This window comes from Syngnathus floridae, chromosome 6 (genome assembly GCF_059516105.1).
Source record: "Syngnathus floridae isolate MCC-2025c chromosome 6, RoL_Sflo_1.0, whole genome shotgun sequence".
NCBI classification, from domain to species: Eukaryota; Metazoa; Chordata; class Actinopteri; order Syngnathiformes; family Syngnathidae; genus Syngnathus; species Syngnathus floridae.
In genome coordinates, this window is record NC_142418.1 from 16,513,040 (window position 1) to 16,532,364 (window position 19,325).

A 19,325-nucleotide genomic window follows, 5' to 3' on the forward strand; every position below is an offset into this window, starting at 1 on the left:
GTAAGTCTCCAATGGCGGCGAGTGGAGGGTGGGGCGGTTATTCCACTCTTAAGCGCAACTAGTTTTGGTGTACTCCAGATGACAGATGGCCACTTGGAGCCGAGCCAATGCAAATGTAAGAAAGTGCCGTTTATTTGCGATGTTAAACAGATCCGCCGCGACAAATTAACGGGTCCTAACGTGGCCAAATGTGAACCTGCGCCGTTCATTTGGGGAAAATCGGAAGCTTTTGGAGTCAGTCACTGACAGACAGGTGCCAACAAATAAAATCTCAAAATGCAACATTTTTCTTCGTCATAAAAAACATTTCCTTGATTGAAGATGTCAGTGCTTCAAGACGTAAAATTGTTGTTCGGCGAGCCGAGTATGAATATATTTCATACGACCACAAATATGAAAGCTGTTGTGTGAAAATTTCATGTGATCAACCCACAAACAACAGCCTGACTCAGCATCGTTTCACCATTTGGTTTCTTTTACAGCCTTTTCCAGCAACGTTTGCACATCACTCCATTTCGCAGACTGACTAAGCCGTGGGGGAAAAAAAATAAAATAAATAAAATTGAATTAAAATAAATCAATCAATCACTATTTATGGAACGCCAAAGAGAATTAAAAGCAATGCAGCCAGCTCAACTTTAAGCACGTGTGTAATTGGATGACAATGTTGACCCAACAGCTGGATCAGAAATATAGGTCACCATCCGTCCCACCCTCGAGCTTACGCCTCCTCTCACTTCTTCATCTCCTATGCAGCCAAATTAATGCTTATTCCAACGATGGAGCGGGGGACAAAAAACAACCAATTTCATCCTATGAACTTTTATTTTTTTTTAGTCACACCGCACAACATCCTTATGTGAGGAAGCCGTCGTAAGCCACTTAAATCTGTCCCGTTTGATAGTGTTTGTGAAACGTTTACTTGTGACCCGTGCGCTCTGACTCCTTAAGCCGTCCGCATGACTGAGCGGAGAAGAGAATGGCCTTTTAAGGCCTTAAGTATTGCCACCCCCCCCTTTTCTCTCGTCCTTATATTACTGATGATATCTGTCCTGAAGAGTTTGCTGACAAGAACCTCCTGGATCAGAAATAGCCATAAAGCAGATGGGGAAATTACATCTGCTGCGGCACATACTGAAATGGCCTGTCTGTTGATAGAAAAGAGTTCTTTAAGCGGGGATTTAGCCTATGACCCTTCCTCCTTCTCAAGCTAGCGGACACGGCGACATCCTGACTCAGTGGCTACGGATAGCGGCGCACCGCCGCGACGCTTGTCAAACGTTCGAGGCCTAAACAGCAAATCCTTCAGCAAACCATCTGGCGCGATGTTGTCGAGATTTCAGCAAATAGACGCGTCAAAAGCGCCACGATGACGCCGGCGACATGTTTGGACAAATTGTCCCGCATGTGCTGGAGTTTGATTGAATATCGGGAGAGCGACGGAGTGAGAGCGCAAGACAACATTAATCCCTTAAGCCCTTCAATGATGGCCTCTGACCAGGCCATATGAGATCGACTGGCCTCCGCTAATCTGCTCCAAACAGTGATGAACCCAGAAAGTGGCTCTTGCGTTTAACAAACTGTTGACAGCCGGATTATCCGGTTTGCGGCGATTCAAACCGAGCCGTGAGTGCACGTAAACAGGCATTCCACCCCGTCCGCCCCGACCCCTCCCCCACCCGCCGCCCTTGATTGAAACCTATACTCAACAATTACACTTGTTGACAGAAAGCAAAGCGATGGCTCCAAAGCGGCTCATCTTTTACCGAGGGGGATGATTACGAAGTCAACTGCAGCGTAGTTTGACAGAATGACACTCGAGATTCCAGAATATAAAGACCCCATTTGGTGTTATGCCGGAATGACAACACGGGTCGAGGAAGTTGTCGCGGCGTCACGTCACACCTTTTACTTCTGCACATACAAGTTTACGCATTCTAGCGGCAGATACGGAGCCTCGCAACCCGATCCGCCGTAAATCCGAGAGGCTAAGATTCGAAAGCGACACCAAAAAAAAGCGTCTCGCGAGTCGTGGAAGACAGCGGCCTGTCGCGGCAATCGTTTGGCAGTCACCGGAGGGACGGAATCTAGGCGCAGTCGGCGAGCAGGAGGCGTAATCCTGTTTTTACACAGACTGGCAGCTTAAATAAAAGTGGAGTTCACCATTTGGATTCGCAGATGACAGAGCTGTCTTCCCAGATGGCATCTAATCTCACGGCGGGTTGTGACGCGGCGCCCGTTATCCTCCCCGGCAATGACACGTTTGAGGACAGGTTGCCAGATTTAATGTGTCTCCCGTCGCCAGTAGGTATCCCTCTTTAGCCGCACGCACTCGCATTAGGGGGCGCTTTACAAGGAGCGGGGCACAGGGGCCAACAATGCCTGCAGGTTCGCTAAAAGCCGTCCGGACTTGGCAGCGAGGGGTGCTGAGGTGGTCCCGTTTCTTTCTGCTGGCCTAATGAGCCGTAGTGTGGAGAGCAGGGTGGAGGGGGAGAAAACCTTTCAGTGTTTTCACCACTGCGAATGAAGGGCTGAATTTCCACCTTTTTTTTTTTTTGGAGGGGGGGGGACAAGGAGCAGTTACAGCAGCTTGTTCAGGACAATTTGCATATTCATGTCCGGACATTTGGTACACCTGCACAGTGCCAGGATGTGCCAAGTCCATAAATATAATAATGAAGGTTGCAGAGGGTCTGCTTGGGTGTGGAGATCTTGGAATGCATGCAAAATGTCTGCTCCGAACCAAAATGGTTAGACTTCCTGTTTGTTTTTTGTTTGTTTTTTCATGATAGACATGTCCGTTTAATTCCATATCAATGGATGAACCTGATATCGGGGCATTTTATTATTGTTATTTTCATTATTTTCATTATTATCTTTATTATTATTATAATCATCTTCATTATTATTATTATTATTATTATTATTATTATTATTACCAGTATTTGTGGCAATACTGAATGAGTTTTGGCTAGGGTGAAAATTAAAATCTGTATATCTTCACCAGGAATGGTAAATCTTGAAGAGGCAAATTCATCTGTCATAACATAACAGGTGGTATAAATTATTATTATTATTATAAATACACAGTTTGTAGTCAAAGTAACAAAACATATTGTAGGTGAATCATTGTGACTTGAAGAGATTATGCTAAATATAAGAGTGAGGACAAAACCCAAGCAAACACACACACACACACACACAAGCATGTTGGCCGGGATTCAGACCTTGCCGAGAGAAACATTCCCTCCAACTCCCATCCCGATAGGCTTCATTGAAACACGGACCCCACACCACGACACACAGAAATGGGAATCAGCTGAAAATATGTGACATAATCACATTAGTGTCTTCAGCAACACAAAGCGCATAGTCAACTTCCCTTGATCAAGGCACATCTGGAGGGGCGGGGACCTTGAACCCCCCCCCCATCTCCAATAAGCCCCCAACCCACACTCCCTACACCACTCAAATGAAAACAAGCTGCTTCACTCCGCTCGCAGGCCGATGCAGGACAAGAACTTTGACACAATAATGGATGAGCCCCAGCAGCCACACAGCCTCCATGTGAAGATGCCAGAAAAAAAAAAAAACAACAAGGGGGGGGAGAAGATCTTGAATAAGCCTCGGAACAGAACGCCCACTGCTTTCCCAGTGCCACTGAACTCTGACCTGAAAATGTGAACGTTCAAAGCAGCAATTTTTATCCTCTGAAAGTGGGAGTCGAGCACCACTCTTGTCCCTTTATTGCAATTTAGTTGGCTTGATGCTCAATTCTGTAAAATCATCCATCAAATAATCTAAAATTCACCATTTTGACGACTAGCCCAAACAACAAACCCGCCACCAAAAAAAAAAAAAAAAAGACCCCACCTTGAAGCCTGTCAGCAACATGAAATTTGGTGGTTATGTCTTGCATGACGAGACCCACAACAACTCTTGAAGCCCGTTTCACTTAGCAATTTGGTGGTCATGTCTAGCATGACGAGACCCACAAAAACTCTTGAAGCCCGTATCACTTAGCAACATGAAATTTTGGTAGTCGTGTCTAGCATGACGAGACCCACAAAAACTCTCCAAATCAATATCTTACGCAATAGGAGAAAGAAATAGATTCGCATTGAGTTGTCCATCGCAACTTAATCAGTGTACACACTGCTGCTAAGCTAACCAGAAGGTGACAGTCGCTATAAACCGCGCCTTGCTTCAAATATGCCCGTTAATATTTCCAAGAGGTCCCCCCCACCTCCAGCTCCACCTCCTCCTGCATACTCGTAATGCACAGAACAAAGACTGGTTTCTGTTTCTGCTCTCAGCCCGCTGTGAGAGTAAGGGCCTGGCCAGCCCATTAACACCCACCTCCACATGTTCCATTCCAACACTGGGAGCTAATTACAAACACTGGCCGGCCTTAAAAAGCTCTCCGAGGCGGGCCGAGGAGAGGGTAGGGGGGTGAAGGGGAGAGAAAAGACGACAGAGGGCGAGAAAGGGAGAAAGAAAGAAAGTGAAAGTGAGAGCAAGGCGTTGAAGTGAGGGAGGAAGACAAAAAAGACAGAGGGGCTCGGGAGCCGGGAAAGGGGGGCGATGAAGGGGCCGCTAATGAATCCATCGGCAAGTCCACTGCACAAATAGTTGTTCACTATATGTATGTGTGGCCACTCCAGAAGGATGGGAGGAGGGGGGCGGGGGTCCAAATGTTCCACTTTTGTTCCTGGTGGAATTCCTCAAGAGCACAGGCGTCCAAAGGTGTGGCGGGGTCTTACTCGCCTTTCTTTTGGCCTCTTTCAATGTGTAGCGTGAAATATACAAGTAGGGGGGGGCAGCTGAATCCTCATAATGCAAAGTTCTCTGCAGCTCTGGCTTGCATAATTGTGTCCAGATATTAATTTAGATTGTATTTGGTTTGTGTCATTCAAAAAAAAAAACGAGAGGGATACTAACAAGATTTTTTTTTTTCTGAATCACACAATAGCATTAGCACATGTGAGCTCGGCTGTCACCAGCCGCGCTAGACTTTGAGTTGTAATACCTTCAAGGGGAACTCGGAATCCGCAGCTACAAGAAGGCATCTCCACATAAGACACATGACGAGCATGCGACTCATGTTTGGCCCCGGGGTTGCGGTTAGCGCGGTCGTTCCCACATGTAACGGCCTCTAATCAAGTCCCGCGCCGAGCCGCCCGAGGCGCGGGGATCAGTCGGGTCTTAAAGTGTGCCATCAACCGCAAATTACGGGCCTTGATTCGAGGTTAACCGAGTGCCACTCGGCCCAGCGGAGCAGACGGTCGGGAGCGCCTTGATTGGCAGCAACCTGCGACGGAGCTTAGCGGCATCAGCGGGATGAAGTCAAGACACGTCGGATATGACCTACTCTCCACGGTCTTTTCATTAGGGACACCTGCACTATCCAGCATTCAGCATTGATTGAGCAGGGGTACCCAACGAGTGTAGAATATTTGGTTTCAAATGGTGAAATAAAGATTTTTTTTTTCCACAACATGTCAGAGCTGAGTAGAATCATCTCGACAGTCTGATCAGAATCAGACTTTTTGGAACACTTAACTGCCAAATACCTCACGAAAGTCACTCATAAAAGCAAAGGACTGTTTTATTTTACCTTGCAAGGAGCTTTTTATCATGTGTACTTTTTGGCACATGAATTTAAAAAAAAAAAAAAAAAAAAGTGGTGGTAGCACAAGGACGTCGCGGGTGCCAGGTTTCTACTTTTTTTTTTATTATTATTTTTTATGTCAGGTCTTACTTTGCAGTCACCTTATTCAGTGCCTTTAATTACCACATCGTAAAGCTCAGGCAGACATTTTCCCTCCAAGCCTTCTTTTCTCCCAAATGTATTTCAAGACGACTTTGTTAAGCTGCTAGCCCAAGTGAAGCGAGTGCTAACCCCAGATGGAGGCCTGGAGATGACTCCGCCGGCACAAGAGCGCGACTCACAGCGAAGGCAAGTGGCCAACAAAGCAGCCTCCTACTGTTTAATGTCAATACAGTCACAGACCCGCACTTGTGTTCTGTAAACAAGGTTAATGCTTCTTTTAATTGAGAATCCCAAGACAGAAAATTAAATTTCTTGTTGGGCCAGTTAAAAGTGACGCTACGCAACCAGCAATGAATTCTTAGAAAAGAGTGCAGGTCAAAATTCATTTTTACTTTATGTAACTTTGACTCACTGACTGACTGACTGACTCACTGACTGACTCACTGACTCACAACACTTTATCTGGGAACGTCATAATATGATTTCCTCATCCAAACTGCTCCAACACAAATCTATAAACATCATTTTTTATATCTTGGCTGACATCTACCTTCCATAAGGAGCTTGGTAGTCCTTAAGTAAAACGTAAAGCCCCTCCATTATCAACCCAAAAGAGGGATTAGGGCTAATTGAGCATTGTAGCCAGATAATTGGGCCCGAGGACCTATCCACATGGAGAGAAGAACCCTCCTGGTCGCCTTGTGAAAAAGACACAAAGCCAGGGGGTGGAGTAATGCGAGTTAAGGGATTCTCAGCGCCTCTTGTGAGAGCTTGTTTCACATACACGTCTCAAAGTGGAGCTAATAACTTAACGCTAGTGTGTTTTCACTCTTGAGGGGTCTTTCTTCTTGGCACCTCCAACATTCTCCCAGATCCCTTTGCTCAAGGACCCTTGAGGGACTCTGTTGAGCTCGCCAAATTCCACACAAAGACTCGCACTCTCTTTATTCTTTTTTTGGTCTCACACACGACACGTACGCCAGTATGACGGAACGTACAAAATACGTCCCGGAGTGTAAGGGAAGACATCGTGGACATCGTTATACGTACGCAACGGAAATGCAGGAGCTTGAGAAGATTTCACGCCATAGAATATTACCCTGAAATGTCTCCATGAGTAAGAATTAGAAAGAAAAAAAATTTTAACAGCCAATGAAAATTGTCTAATTTCAAAATGAAAAGTCTGTAAGTTTGTATTTTGCGTCATAAAAAACTTGTAACAAAATGTGGTTTGGTTTTGAAGGCCGGATGAGACTAAAGGGATGGAGTTATGATCTCGGGAACGTGACTCATTCAACTTGCAAGAGATATTTACGTAACCGTGGTTGGTAAAATCTGCGTCAGTAGGATTTCAACTGTCAGGATTGTCGCCGAACAGTAAATTGGTGTTGAAGTCGGCGGCTAAGCAAGTGGAAGTAAGTGTAACGCCGCTAATGGGTTCCAATCCCTCCGCGGTGACCCTTCCCTCCTCCCATCCTTACTCCAGAAAAACTGTCCATGACTGTCCTTGACTCCTCCTTGGGCCCTTTGTGACCCTGCTTTGACAGTTCTATGCCTGCTAGCAACTTAGGTTGACTTTTGCCGAGGACGTCATCCCAAAAATCAATACTCAAATAAAAATACCCGAAACATCTACTCAAGTATCATAACAGAGCATTTACACGAAATTGCGGTCTCCTATAATCGCCGACCGAATCTACTGCTACTTTCAAAACAAAAACGGATTTCACAGGCGTTGGGGATCCCTTTGCTGAGCTCTAAAAACAACACGAGATCGTCAATAAAAGCGCTCGCAGATGGAAGAGTTACTACCGTATCCCGGCGCTGCAACGCAAATGTTATTGCTGAATGAGAAATACAGGTGGGAGAGACTTTTCACGTCTCATATTATAAAGCGATAAAACTTGAGTAATTGACTTTCCACGGGCTGGTCCTGGGAAGTCTTACACATGTGGCAAGCATGTAAGAGCCCAGGCAGGCTATAATGCTACGCTCATCATGGTGGTTAGGTTTCAAATGAATGAATGGTTAGCGGTAAGGAAAGGTCATCGTGCTAATAGCGTGTTCTGTAGCTTACCATTGATGCAGAACATCCAAAACAAGCAGAAAGGTCAAAAATATGCCTTATATGCAGTTTTTCTTGATGTGAAATGTTTTAAAAGAAAAATAGTTTCGAGCAACTCTCTAACAACAAGAACAAATGTCTTTTGGGGAGCATAATAATAATAATAATAATAATAATAATAATAATAATAATGATGACGATACTACTACTACTACTGATAATAATACATAATAATAATTATGAAGGAGCATTATATTTGTGCTGTTAAGAAAAAAAAGAAAAGGAAGGAAGAAAGAAAAAGCGAAATAACTAGCAGAATTTCCCAAGGGTTCAATATAGTCCCTCCATACCGCGCCAACACTACCAGGCTGTATTTCAGCTATTTACCAACCAAACATGTTACAAGCTGCAAAGTAAAGCACCTGGCATTCTTCCACAAGCAAATAACAAAAAAACGTTACGTTTAGGCATATAAAAAAAAAAAAAATCATTTGAATGCATCACTTGGGGTTCAAGTCTTCATAAGGCCGAGCGGCGGTAGCGCTGGGCGGCTAAAGCACAGTAGCCGAAAGGTTAATACAGCCAGCACATGTTGCCCCGTACAACAGGTGGCGGCGCGTGATCGGTGGCCCACGCCATTCCAACTTTCCCATGCCGGTGGCCTTTGGTATTTACGCCGCCCGCCGCCTTGCAACTCCTTTCAAGCGCACAGGTCTGACTGACAAGCTAATGGTTAGGCTGGGATCCCCTCAGCTATTGATTCCTCGGCAACACAACACCCTCCCAGTCAATGAAACTGCAATATAATGCTTGAGCTGAGAACAGGGGGGGGCTGGGTTGGGCGGGGGTGTATTAGCATGTTGTTGAGCAACTGGAAGAAATTTGCCGCCGCTGCCTGACTGCGCTGCTGGGCTCCCTGTTTGCAGCTGCCGGTAGGTAGAAACGGAGCGGTGCAAATAAAGTTGGGCGGCGAGGGCGGGGGGGTGGAAATGTGTCTCAGGGGGGTGGACGCTCGGAGGGGTAGGTTATTAAAAGCCACAAAGTGGAGCCCATGCTGGGTATAGAGAAATAGCCACAGCGTGTGAGAGGCACAAAGAGAAAAAGAAAAAGGGGCCCAGCTTTCTAAATTGTTCTAATCCTTTTGAGTGTTTTATTTCATTCACTTCGGCAGCTTCAAAAATCCGCCTTGCTCAGGCTGCAGCAGTGGGAAGAAGTGATGAGGTGCAAATACTTGAGTAGTTTTTTTTCAGGTATCCCTATTTTTTTGACTACTTTTATTTTGACTGTACTGTAGAACTATGTAGTAAGTTAATAAATGAAAATAATATTGACGCGTTTTATTATTTTTTTTAAATTGTGCCAAGTTATTAAAATATGTATTATGCACAAATAACAAAAGGAATGAATTTTAAAATTTGTTTTGTACAAAAATCAAATTAAAATACTTAAAAAAATAAGTATATTTCCTATTATCATACTCTGTAAATTGCGCTTTCAAAAGACATAAGAACACTTTCACTGTTTTATTGCAAAATACACGTGTTCACTAAGAAAATAGTTTCTACAGTAAAGCAAACAGACAGATAGCTGCCATCGGGTCATTTGAGCAGCGCTCTGACTGCTCTCCAAATCCATAGCCAGCTACTCTAAATATTGATCCTTAACCACAATTAGCCCTATTACTGTTGGCTCCAGTCATTTGGTCCCCTATCCAATTTCCAAGCTGTGCGAACAACTTAATTAAAACAAATGTGCTACAAATATATATCAGAGATCAGCAGCCTTCAAAAAGCCTCTTGTGGCTCCCGGGCCCGGTCAATTCAACAATGAGGCCGGCCAATCAATGCGGCCGCCGGTCACTAATGCAACAGGGGACTTCATCAAACGTAAACGGTGACAACAACAACAACAACACACAACAGAGTGGGTGGATGAATTATGCCTAATGGCCTCTCTGGGAAAGAGAAAGAGGGAGGGAGAGGGGAAAAAAAAAAAGACCAGACAGGTTGCTTGTGTCCTGTAACAACTGTCGAGTGGCAAAAGTAGCTTGCATAATTTACAAGAGTTTAAATTTACTGTGCCCTAAAATCTTTTTCAAAATTGTGTCCAGAGTGAGAATAATCTGTGTGCTATTATTTTCCCAGCACTCCTTTAACCCGTATGATGTTTACCAGAGCTTGACAAGTAGCCACTGGAATCCTTCACATCTCCACATCACGGAGAACTTTTGTTGACCTGGGTCTGCAGATATGCTTAGCCAGTTCCTCACGTTTACCTTCAGCTTTGGTAGGAAGCCAATGGTCCCCTTGAAGCTGTAACCATGATGGAATACTGTCCTGTGACCCCGTCTTGTCCTGGTCTCATCAGACCACAGGACATTTCAAAATTCCATGTTAGCATCCTCAAAGTAGCACGATTCACCATCCCAAAATGAGACATGTCGGTACAACACACACATTGTGATGATCTGCCCAACTTGGCTTTTCCCCAGAACTCTAATCGTACTGTTGAAGATAATGAAGGAATCAGTAACAGATGGTTAGCATGCCCATAAATAGCAAAATGTAATTAGGGAGCCTGTCATGATGCGAAATGTGCAGTTGGTTCAGGTAAAGAGGAGGAAATCGATTCAGTGACAGATCTGGTGAAAAAAAAATCCTTCTCAAGGGTGTTCCCGGATAGAGCACAACAGATGATTGAATTGTCTTCGGCAATTACCGACTTGGCTGAAGAGTTCCCAGTGATGCAAGAAGAATGTCTGCAGAAATTTAACAGATTTTTTTTTTTTTTTTTTTAATCCCAACATATTTTTGCACACATCCCCAGAGACACATTTATAAATAAAAATACTTTATTTGGGAGAGTCCAAATACGGCATGGAAGTACGAAAATGAATAGAAAACGAAGCAAACAATGAAGAAATGTAGCGTAAGCACTTTGAAGGGAAAGCGGGCGAAGGGTGATTTGTAATGCTTTGAAAGGACATGAGGAAGTTCTGCTGTGTTTATCTCCAAAGAACTTCCTGTGTGTCCCTGAGCAGACAGAAATGCGGTTTTGAAGTCGTACAAAGATATATCCCCCTCTGTGTTGTATTACAACCACACTAACTCAAGTCGGCGGACATTTTCAAATGGTCCGAGATGTGATTTACGACGGGCTAATTCACTTTAAACTTAACAAAACCGGACTGACAAAAAGTGCTTCAGGTCCTTTCAGTGTGGATTATTTTCTGTTTTATCTTCGCATAAAGTAAATAAACGTACTCGGTGATTGATGGCTCGCAAACGGTTATGATATTATTAATCCTGGCCTTGTTTTCTTGACGTGTTTCAGTTGGATGTGGCGAGGAAGGTTGCGGGTCGTTTCTGGGTCGCTCTCAGCGAGACGTGGGCCAAACTATCTTGGAGTGAAAAGGGGGCCAAAGTATTTTCTTAATATTTCCCCGCCGCTCTGCATAAACAGACGTGCGGCTCCGGCAACATTTTTCAGTCCTCGGCCATTTCTAGGGCAAGCGCGTACCCTTGGGAGTCGACACAAATACCCACGTGATGGCTTTTTGGGGACGTTCACCCCCCCCTCCCCTCCTGTTGTTATTTCCAAAGGGCCATGTAAGTCAACTAGGGTTGACAACAGAATGTTGCAAGAGTCCAACCAACAATTTTACAGTCTCATACTACTCTTACGTCAGTGTATGCACACATATTTTCTCTGATAACCTCTAAAAAAAAAACCTTTGCCTTAGGGTTAGGGCACAGGTAATCAAACCAAAGGCCCGGGGGCCAAATCTGGCCTGCCATGTGATTTTATGTGGCCATTGACCCTCACAAAACAAAACAAAACAAAACAAAACAAAACTACAAAACAAAACAAAACAAAACAAAACAAAACAAAGCTAAGCTAAATTAAACTAAACTTAACTAAACTGTATGTTTGTTGTGTGTAATGTATTATATTTAAATTTCTCAAAAATTAGTGCCTTATTTGTGGCAGACGGGACACTAAGCCTAACCCCTCTGTTTTCTTCCTTTGGTTATCTTATTTTACGATACGAGATCAGTACGATGGAATGCCGTTCCTTCTTTCTCCAATTGTTCGCAACCTTGAAACGCAGGATGTCAGTGTCACGATAATCCTAGCCCCTTCTCCCACGTCATCAAATGATGTTTTCACTGAATTCATTAGCGAAGAACATACATCACGAGTGCGATATCTCATCGTGATTACGGTAGAAAATAGCATCGACACAAGTAGCGACGGAATAAATCCTCTCGAAACCTCTTTTGGGAACACTGACGGGCCTAGTGGAGCATGCTTCTTGAGTGTTAGCTTTTAAAACTGCTTCTCATCCCTCTTAGTCCAAAGTAGTTTTACTTAAAAACACTCGATGGGTAATTTGAATGCAAAGTGAACTGTCGAGAACGTACCGTAAATAAACTCTTTTATTTCCAAACGCAGGAAAAAAAATAAGAACCGACGACAAAACGAGTTGAGCAGTAAAGCTCTAATGAGAGTGTCTGTAAATATCTCGAGGAACAGGACATCATCAATTGTTTACAGACAATCTGACAGGTCGATAAGCAAGGCGGCCGAGCAGCGCTTCCTATCAGCGGAATCTACAATCTCGTTCGCCGCCACCGATGCAGTAGAGGATGAACCAAATCAAAATCAGTCCATAGCACGAATACGGTTTTGAAGTCGAAATGACATAGCCTCCCTTACAGTCCACCTCGCAAGTGTCTTGACATGGCGCGGCAAATGAGTAATTTCCTGTATGTGTGCAGCAGGAAGTGGGGCCCGAGGGAAGGAAGAGAGGACGTCACTGACCTCCGAGGCTCGACCTTGAAGGCCAGCACACGTTAGATACGAGTTCGTATTGTCGTCACGGTAAAACGATATGAAAAGTGTGCTATAATTACGCCATTATTTTTGAGGGTGAAAGACGCGTCTTAAATGAACTCAATGTTTTCATAAAACACGACAGCGAGAAGCAGATGGAAGGGTCATCGTCAAGAGGCCTGACATTAGCCGCTCAGCTAGCGGAGTAGCGACGCTCCACGCTACACGAGCGGCGTCGTAAAAATAAGGAAGCAACCTCGCCGATTAATGAGCCTCCGAGACGGGATGAAACCATTTGCTTTTTTTATGATCCCGTTTTGTCCCGGCGGTTGGCTGAGGCCGTTTTATGTATTCAGCTGCCTCGCTCTCGACAAGCATGCGGAGCCGCTTAAACAAACCATCAACGAGAGCGCAGCTGCAACAACAAGCGATCGATCGGGAGGCGAGTTAGCGTCTGAACGCCGCGCCGCCGGCACGCTGGCTTCAGCAGGTGGGGCGGGACTTGTAATTTGCCGCCGAAGGGCTTTTGCGCCTGCCTGACTTCACAGAAACTGTAACTGGCGCCTCCCCTGATAGATAGCCACGAAGGCTGATAGAGCGCGTGTGTTTGCGAGGGATTCGCCGCTGTATAAACAATCGACTCCCCGCCTTCCACAACATCTGGGAACTCTCAAGTACCCAGGCAGAAACAAATAACGGGGGACTTGTTAGTTGCTGATTAGGTTTTAAACAACTCATCATGGCTCGCGGAGCTCGGCCCGCCGTCGGAATACTCGAGGAGAGAAAATGATTTGGATTCTCCTTATTGCGGGAACGTTGAGAATCAAGCGCTCTCGCTAATGCTACAGAAAGAGAGTCTTATTATTCGCTATCGTAAGCTTCACGCCGCATCGGTCGAATTATTTAGAGAGAACAGCCAAGCTAGCAACAAACAACTCTGATTCTTCGATTTAGTTTTTCTTTCTCTAAGTTCACTTTTGGTGTTCTTGCTCTTCCTTGCTAGCAAGCTCCCCTGGAAGGCAAAATGGCTTTTGCACACCTCCCATCAATTTCCGCTATATAAATCCGAGCTATTACTATCATTATTATTGCCGAGGTTTCACTCTAGTCCCTAATTCATATCTTCGGCTGGCATTTGGCCTGTCAACAGCATCTCACCGCATGGACTTTATGAGGGATTTGCAATATCAGGTATTACCGCACGCCTGCTCGCCCAATAAGGCAAATGGAGCGACGGCTTCTCCGAGCGGGCCCCGCCGGCACCAATCTGCCTGTGCTATTTACTTTGCTGAATTCGATGTTCTCGCACCTCCCTTAATCTCCTCGTTCAAACAAACAAGCAGCATAAGCATGCAGATTCTTGTCACCCCCCCCCCCCCCCCCCCCTTCGCTCCCATATTTGCCAGATCGCTTCTTGAATGACGACTGGCGGTTGTCTGCGAAAGGAAAGTTTAGACTTTGCTTTGGTTTGGACCAAATGGCGGATTCGATACTTCCACATCAACAGAAGCTGGAAATAGAACAAGCGATTCGAACTAACCCTAACCTCAACTCCAGAAGTGTGAGCTATGCATGCTAACTACTATTTTACCTTGCTAATTGTACATTTTCAATTAAACGGCAGAAATGAGAAGGAAACGCCAACATTTACGACCTATTAAGCTGAGATACTTCCCATCACTGTCGCCCATTGGTTAGACCCCCCCCCCCCCATCACACACAATCATGTCGGCTGAACTTTTGCACTGCAGCATGGTGCGGGTTCTGCCCCTGCAAATCCGGTTGCTAGACAATCTAAGCCAATTACAGTACGGGGGCAAATGGTTAACCTCCATAATATACATTTCCCAGCCTCTTTCTGTGAGCTTGCTTGTCATCCCCCCTTCTTTCGCCCCCATCCCGGAGGAGAGTTATGCACCGAGGCCCAGTGTCCCGGGCGACCCGGTTTGAATTGGTTCAATTCATTAAGCCGGGACCCGTGCACAAGCCCGAGTTCACACGGCGAAGACACTCGCAGCAAACAGCTGCCGCGCATTCCTGATGAGAGGGCCAGGCAGATGTCCAAGCAGAATCAAAGGGAGGGACGGGGGAAAGTTTATGAGCCGGCGTTTGCCAAGCTCAATGAAGAGCTCTCCATCGCCTCCTCAAAGACAGACTGCAGCTGGCGGAACTCGAGGCCTCAATCCTGTTTGGGTCTCCCTCGGTTCTCCCACTACACTGCAACAACTCAACACGCTGACAACATCGGTCGCCTCCTCGTCGTTCGCTATCTGAACTACAAGCACTTTGGCAGAGGGCGCCGTGTCTGGCCGAGGGGTGGGAAGCTTCATTAGGTTCTGTCCTTTTGATTTCCATCATTTGAAAGATACAAATGTGCCGTCTTTGGAGAAGACAGAACTAATTCATATCGTAACTAGAGATTGTCTTAACCCTAACCCTAAAATATGAGGATGACCACGGCCCCTAACCAATATTGGGGACTAGCCACTTGTATTTTTATTAGTTTAAATTTCTTAGTAGCTTCGTGAAATCGTTTTTTCAGTCGTGAAGCGTACGCAGAATAACAAAGTATTCTTCCCCTGACAGTTAAAGCTCTTAAACGCATCTCTGCCGTTTGACGTCACGTACGTCTCCTCCCGTTGAGTTGTTGCAAAGTGTCTGATAATGCAGCCGAGCAGGATGGAAAGCGCGCAGCTGGAGACAATAGCAGGGGAGGAGGATACACTACATCTCGAAGATGCCCAACTTCATGTTACTTATCAAGTCCGAACAGATCACTTAACGTATACGTTCCGGTGTTTACTGTGCAAACCTAAACGGAAGCTCCTGTCAACATCCATGATGACCAATTTAACCACAAAGCTAAAGCACAAAGCTAAAGCCATGCTAAGCTAGCAAATAACAACAGCTAACAGACTAAGAAATGTGTGAAGTAGGTGTAAAAAAATAATTTGATATCTAATGACGAAGAACATTTGCACATGTGTCAAACTCAAGGCCTGGGGGCCAGATACGGCCCGCCACATCATTTTATGTGGCCCGCGAAGACAAATTTTGCATCGAATTTGTGTGTCATTACTAGAATTGCAAATTGTCTTCACTATTAATATATATATTTTTTAAACATTTGACCAGTTTTTACTCGTCTGATTTGAAAACGAGTTATTTGTCAGTTTGTTTTGTAGCTTTTACTGTATATAATATGAGGTGCTCATACATTTATGAACGCCCCTCCGAAAGAAGCTATGACGACAATGCGGCTCGCCCAAAAAATGAGTTTGACGTCCCTGTAATAGAGGACAATAATAACCACATATGCAACTATAATACTCATACTACATTTTATTGTAGCTTAGCTTGCTAAGTTTCTCCGATGAAACAAGGCTTCGTTTAACGGACAAATCGTAGCTCTGCTCAGAACATTTTCCAAGTCGCTTGTTCCTGATGTATAACCCGTTCACGGAATCAGTTAGCATCCCTGTGAAAGTGTCAGCGAGTTCCTTCGTCGACTGTTGCTTTAGCCTTTGCGTGACAGCGTGTCCTTTCAAGACAAGTCAGCGCCTCCAGCGCTGCTCTGTGCTCTCATTCATCACTTTACAAACAAGGGGCAGGAACATGGTCATGCTTGGACCTCTGCCTATGTGTGTGTGTGTGTGTGTGTGTGCGTGTGCATGATTACCTTTACCGTGCATGCGGCCTTGTTTCACCACACACACGTGCACACAAACACACAGCAGGGCATCAGCTGTAATCACAGTTGGATGTCATTTATAAGAACAATTTGAGGCCTGTTTGTTATCTTTGGTCAATAAAAAAACAGGAGAGGAGCATTTTGTGTGTGTGAAACACATCGATTGGGTTCATAAATGGATCAACAGGAAGGTTATTACTCTTCATGTGGTTGCTTTGTGTGTTGTTATTGGACTTTTTCTCTTTACTGTTCTGTGGGGATTTCAGTCGCCAAAAACCGGACATTGGGAGTAAAAAATGTTTTTTTACTGTACAAAAAGAAAATCTTGTCAGAGGATGAGCAAAATAAATAGATAATAATCCGAATATTTAAAATTAAAATATGCAGTAGTTCCTAAATTTACAAATTGTTTTTCCCAGTAAAATGGATTTTAATGCCGTTAATAATATTTTTGGGGGCGTGGGCGAGTGAATTAATAATTATTTGCTATTTTCCAGCATTTATTTCCCTGTGAGCATCTTCCCCATGCTCCTAGCAACTGTTTTCATTTTGTATTTGTGCGTAATTACGATAGACTCCCCTTCCGTGCTGAATCTTGCATTACCTGATCCCTGTTTGTACGGTGTCCAACAAACAATTAACGTGGCACAAACACATTTGCCCGCTTACTAAATGGAAGAGCGCACCTGTGAGCGCTCCTCCGGGAAAGGAACCAGTGATAAAAGTAGTGTAAAATGCTTCAGGATGGGACAAACTCCCCTCCAGGGAAAAGATCCTCTGCAGGGCTCCAGGTAACACAAGCCTCTTAATCACACATGACCTAGCGGCTAAGAGAAAGTCAAGCAGCAGCACGGGGCCTCCCGTGGCGACCCCGCCCTTCCGACAACATCATTAGCTCGGCCGCACGGCAGGTCTGCTCCCCTCGCCGTGTTTACAAACAGTGGCCTCAGCGGCATGCCGGCCCTTTTATTTTAGGACGCGTCAGTGTCTAAACTTAACAAGATAATTCCACACTAAGCCCTGCTTTGCTGGAAGCATCTGCTGTAAATGAGGGAGCGCTGCAAGGATGACACGCAATGTCAGTGAATTAGCATCAAATAATGCTGATGCTAATTTGTTCATCAATTCAATAATGTCAATAAAATAATTATTAGTGCTTAATATTATTTATGATTTTTTTTTCTAATATTAATTCATAATTTATTGTTTGTTTTTTTATTGTTTTTACTCTTTAAATCATGTTCGAAATAAAGATTCATTCATTCATTTATAATAAGAAAATAAAAAGGAAAACATTGGAAAAATAATGCAGGATATCTAAGAATTGTAGGACCCCATTAACTACAATTTTGAGCGAGTAAATTTTTGTGAGAAAACAAATTGCATAAAATGGGTTCTTGGACTTGAAGAGGAAGTGAACTAAAAAATTTCCCACTAATCTAAATATTGTGTTTGTGGAATATGAATTAGGCAGCAAAATCAACTCATTTCTATCCATCTTAGGGGTCGGCCATTTTGTCACTTACCTGTCGACTGAAAATGACATCACAGTTGCTCAGAGTTCAGGTAATGACCAATCACAACTCACCTGAGTTTGGTCACGTTCACAAGCTCAGCTTCAGAGGCTAAATTTTAAGAGCCAGTCCAGCCATCCATCCATCCATCCATCTGTCCAGCCATCCACGACCTGGAATGCAGAGGGAGCCTCGTAAATTAGAGGTCCTAATGAAAACTCTCTGGTGTCCAACTGGCCCAATCATCTGGTTCGAATCAATCGGTTATTCTACTAATTTTCCTCCAGCTCGCTGAGAAGCCTCCAGGTCTAATTTGCAAGCGGGGAAAGTGCATGTTCCATTTTACACACCTGCGCTTTGGATTTTAAAGCCTGAAAAACGTCACGCAAAAAGGTTGCGTCCTCGAATCTAAAGTTTCACTTTAAAGCCTTGTAAATCACTTCTGCAGGCTTTCTCCATGCCACTTGGAAATAAATGTTGAACTAGCATAAATTAAAGAGCGGATGATGGCGCATTGACATTTTACAAATGGATGGAAATGGAGTTAGCTTGAGAAACATGACTTGAAATTTTTTTTTAATTGAGTTTTTTAATATAGGCTAAATATATGAATAGCATTATTCAATTGAATTCCTTTTTAAGAATAAAAGCTCTGCCTCATTTTTGATGAACACTTAGACCTACTACACTACTATGTCGTTCGTCTTGGGTAAGTATTTGTTGAGGTGATACTGCTGTACACATCTGTGTGACTTATGGCATAAAGCTGTAAGGTGTAAAAGATGTTGGTCACTAGTTGCCTTGGAGTTATTCAACCTTTCACCCACTGGGATCCCACCCCACCCCCGCGAATCTGACCTTTAACCAGATGCCATTTGCTTAAAATCTCCCGGCCAGTTTCAACCTCTGGAATCTGCAACGCATTACGGGAGAAGACGGGAACAAAGGAGGCCTGCCTGCCTATTAGGACGCGCCTCCACTTTGACATGGAGCAGATTCAACAAATGTGGACGACTAAAATGGCAAATCGGGTCATATGTGGGAACTATTTTAGAATAACCCGCACCTATAAATCGTTTCCACACTGGTTTGTTATTGGTTTGGTCACACTTTCTTCTTACACCTTATGTCAGATTAAATACAGTGGTAAGTAAATAAATAAATGAATGAATAAAGAAAGAAAATAAATAAAGAAAATTTTATGGGAAAAATTTTTATGTTCTGTATAACATTAGAAAAAAAACGTTTTTATATTCCGAATTTTTTTACATCTATATTTTCTCAAAGAGAAGTTTTAGCAAAGATGTCAGCAAGTGGCGGTGCTGATGCATTGAGCCACGTCGCTCCTCCTTGCTGACAGCTTTTGTTTCCTGGGGGCTTTTTCAATACATCACAAAGCCTTTGGTGAGAAGAGACATAAAGAGCGCCTCTGACCCCGGTGTGTGC